Here is a 4,262-nt window from a genome sequence, read left to right as displayed (position 1 = left end):
TATCTTTTGTAAGCATCTTCGAAAATTTATGTTGGGATTCATAAGCCCCTTAAGCATTTTTTCACCTTAGTTTTGACCTAAGCATCTCTAAGCCTGTTTTTCGGATTTTTATATGCTTATAAAAAACAGTATTGTAAAGGGACCCTGAAAATTTGCTATTCCCATACGTTCTACCATGCGAAAAAAATTTTATTGATTTTCTGTTCTAATAAAGAGATTCCCGAGTGTTTATCAGCTGATGTGAAAACTCTTCATTGAATTGGTTTTTAAGAATTAAATCGATGAGGCCGTAATAGCTTTCAGGACCGTAACTCTCGTCACAAATGGACTCGAATTAGCCAATCAATTTTATATCAGGGATCACGTGATATTTATGTTACTTTCAGGTTGAAGTAGCCAATGAACTTCGAAAGCCATGTGGAGGAGTTAGCCAATGAAATTTCGATTAAGCCAGGAGGAGTTATTTCTTAAAATTCACTTTATGAAAGCTAACCAGCATTTTATAGTTATCTCTTGTAGATAAACAGTGTTAAAAAAGGAGCTTGAAGTTTTTTGTGATCATGGACTTGGAAAATTGAAATGCAGACAAAAAGTGGACGGGACCTAAGGACAGGATCCCACAATCTCGCTTTAGGAACATTTTTTCGTTATCTTAAGGCATTGAGTATTCTATGTTAATTATTGTGATGTTTTTTGGAATAAATGTTTTCTCGGAAGTAAGGTCTCGTCATGTACAATTTTGAACTTTTTGCTTATACAGGAAATAAAAAGTGGTCAGACAGAATTTTTTTTACAGGGCAATTTGTTTCCATAGAAATTACTTTCTTTTGTTAACTGCGCTAAAACTGCGACACTCAAAGACTTTCCCAGTCAGATACCTCGATTTTGTTAAATAAAAATTGGCAATGCCTAATTAATACCTAGACAGTCAGCGTATCAACGGTTCGAAGATGTTAATTGTATTATTACCTTACGCTCTTAAAACCTAGGAAAACCATGAAGAATCCGCGACAAAATTCTACTGCATGATCAGCATGTTCTCTGTGGCTCTTGTAATGCAAAGTGCAGTCGATACTAGATGGAGTGAAAGCATTTTGTTGTGCTGATTGCTGAGAGATTTACCTTAAGCGAATTTTCGGGGAGATTTATTTTCGCGAGGTAAAAATAAATGCATTTCGCAGGTATTAATTTTCGCGAATCGGAAAAAAAATTAATCCTTTTTTTTGTCTGCAACTTGGAAAAAGCGATAATCTTTCTAAAAGTTTAAGGAAAAATGAAACTTTACAAATGTAATGTACTTAAAAACTTTCTTTACAATGCTCCTAACAAATATAAACGAAGAGTTTCAAACAAACGACAGTTTTTACTGTTTTGTTATTTTTAATCTTTTTTTCGCGGGTATAAATTTTCGCGAATGCAACTCCTAGAAACATTTCGCGGGTATTTAATCTTGCGAAATCGACTAAAATTCGCGAAATTCGCGAAAATTTGTACCCGCGAAAATTTCTCGCCTTAAGGTAGGTCTTTTAAAAAAGCGAAAATCATGATTCACAATCCATTAAGATCATGGTGGTCATAAAAAGGTGTGAAACAGAGTTAAAAATATTTCTATTATAGGGAGAGGCAAATCTACAATCCATAATTTTGCTTCAGAAGTAATTACTAAGATTGAGACAAACATGCAAGGATTCTTTCATGAAGACAGGCAAAGAAGAAACTTAACGATGGCGAGTAACACAACTTGGGTATGAATTTTGTTTTGTAAAACATCTTCCTTTCCATTAAGGGGATTCAAACCAAACTTCAGTTTAGTATTGTTGCAAATATATTTTCAAGTAAGCACAACATATCAAAACTAATCAATGAACATTGTCAATTTGTCAAATAATGATTATAACGCAAGTTGACTCATTTTTCAGGAAAACTCAGGAAAAATTCGGAGAGAACCTCGCAGTCAATGGTGGAAGAATGATGGGCCTTTACGACGAACTGTTTGGCTTTTTTGGCTATTGCGACCTACTCACAAGCAAAGGAAAAGGCACCAGTGACAATCAAACAGACTTTTTAACTTTTTTTAATGGCGGTTCTAGAAGAAGAGAGACCAGTTTCTCTACTTTGTGTTGGAATTTTCAAAAAAAGCAAACGCAAATGTGTTCACTAGAGCTGAAACTTTAGAAAGACTTAAGTTAGACCTAAATTCCTTTAAAAAAAAATTCAAAAAGGCTTGTCGTTTTCTTTTTTTATATAGTTAGTGGAAATGCAAACTTCGATTTAAACTTTGCGCATTTCACTATATTGGGGTTCACACAGCCGTCAGCGTCGATCTCACTCCTTACAGAATCTAAGCAAACGAAAGGAAATAGTTCATCAACATACGCTAATTCAACAAACAATGGATTCGTCAACAGGTATCAATCAATCTTCATACCTCCATAATGCAAGTTTTGAGTTGTTTTTTTGACCGAATAAATAAATATTTTTCGAATTTTCTTCGCAATTACATTCTTCTAAGAATTTTTTCTTAAAATCTTTTAATAAAAAATGATGATAATAGCATTGTTGCTTTAACTCTGTTGAGTATATCTTTTGTTTCTGCTGCAGAATATATTGACGCAGACTTTGATACTTATTTAACTAGGTTTTTGTGGTACTTCCCGAGACCAATTTATGCCCATTTCGAGGATTTGGCTATTTCCAATCAAGAGAAACAAGAACTGAATAATCTTTAAGATTCTTTAGGTAAGCAGTGGGCGCGCAACCTAGGTAGGTTTGGAATGGTTCGAAAAATATTTTAGACTGGTGGCTATTTATTGTTAAATGGGCTATACCAGAAAAAATTGGAATATTTATCCCCTATACATTGTGATTTTTGACCTCCTCGACAGCTGTTTTAACCTCGGAGAAAGCATCAGCGAACCTTGGTCATTCAAAATTAACCCAAACAGGGCAAATTTAGCCCCCCCCCTCCAGCTTAAATTTACAGTGTAGGCACATACAAAGCATATAAATCAATTCAATAATTTTTTAGCAAATGTGTTGACAGACCTTTACAAGTTGGGAGAGGAAAGGATCGAATTTACTCCAAACAACAAAATCATTCACTTGCGAGTACGACCACTCCAGTTTGAGTTTACCCAAGAGGCGCGAGCCTCGTTAATCCAACTCCAGGTCACGTACGAAAACCTCAATCAAGAACACGAGGATGGTAGGGACGATTTCATTACAGGTAAGATTCACACACAAAACTCAATGAAGTGAAATAGTTTATCGATAAAATTCTAATGAAAAGGAACATTTTGAAATGATCAACCTAGGGATGGAAATTGAATCTTCTTTAACTACTTTTCAGGGATTTACAGCAGAGAGAAATCACATGTAATCAGAATGGCTTGTGTCATTGAAATGATGAACAGGTGCATGCTAACTTGAGTTGTTGCAACAGAAGCAAACAATATTCTTAACGATATCGTTAACACTGTTGCAATGTTGGACGGGGCTGCTGAGCACCAAGGGCAAGTGAGCGAGGTATTTCAAAATTATTTTCTGTGATAAAAAATATTTGATTTTTCAGAAAAATTTGTCCAAAATGTACCGATGATCATAAATTAAAGTGAAGAATTTAATTTTGCTAATATTTTCTTAAATACAGGTAATAAAGTGCGAGCGTTAAAGCTTCTTTTATGACAATTGAGACAGGACTTTCAGGAGTGGGCCAAAAAAGCAATTTTAAACAACCCATATATTTTTTGCAATTAGGAAGCAAGCATCAAAGTGAGCAAACAAAGTGTCGAACTCGCAATTATTTTGGTGAACATTTCTTTGAGCCAATCAGGTAATTTTGATTATTTAAACTATAGAATTTTAAAGATCAATGCTACTGAGCAGGCGTCTGAAAAAGAGACAAACTCATATTTTATGATATTTCGAGATAATGGATTTGAAAAAATTAACTATCTAAGTTTAAAAATTCACCTAGGTAGTTCTACTACTTAACTACCAGGCTACTATTGTTTATTTAAGCATGTATTCATGGTGAAAAGGAGGAAGAAATTCCAAATGTTAAAACGAAAAGTCCAGAGGCAAAGAAGAAAATGGCAAAACAACTGATTTTGACAACTTCTGGGAAGGTAGTATCAGCCCCACTTTTGACTAAAAACAACAAAGTCAGAAAATTGGCCCACAGGCACCATATCTTGCAGCAATTTTTCGTCACCTGAAAGTGAAGGTTTTGGTACGGTCAAAGTTAGAGTTGCAAACAACGG

General features: G+C 34.6%; 2 long non-coding RNA genes across 2 annotated transcripts; both read left to right on the top strand.

Annotated features, from left to right (window-relative positions):
- The first annotated feature begins 1,621 nt into the window (after positions 1-1,621).
- Positions 1,622-3,203, top strand: LOC136824233 (uncharacterized). Its single transcript, XR_010849102.1, has 5 exons — positions 1,622-1,745; positions 1,930-2,104; positions 2,249-2,408; positions 2,639-2,739; positions 3,029-3,203. It is a non-coding gene; the product is annotated as an uncharacterized lncRNA (long non-coding RNA).
- A 149-nt stretch (positions 3,204-3,352) lies between these two features.
- LOC136824241 (uncharacterized) lies at positions 3,353-4,217 on the top strand. The gene is made up of 3 exons (XR_010849106.1): positions 3,353-3,525; positions 3,757-3,832; positions 4,021-4,217. It is a non-coding gene; the product is annotated as an uncharacterized lncRNA (long non-coding RNA).
- Positions 4,218-4,262: the final 45 nt, after the last annotated feature.

The sequence above is a fragment of the Clytia hemisphaerica genome, unplaced genomic scaffold (assembly GCF_902728285.1).
Source record: "Clytia hemisphaerica strain Z4C2 unplaced genomic scaffold, Clytia hemisphaerica genome assembly, whole genome shotgun sequence".
Taxonomy (NCBI): Eukaryota; Metazoa; Cnidaria; class Hydrozoa; order Leptothecata; family Clytiidae; genus Clytia; species Clytia hemisphaerica.
This window is presented reverse-complemented; position numbering and strand designations above follow the sequence as displayed.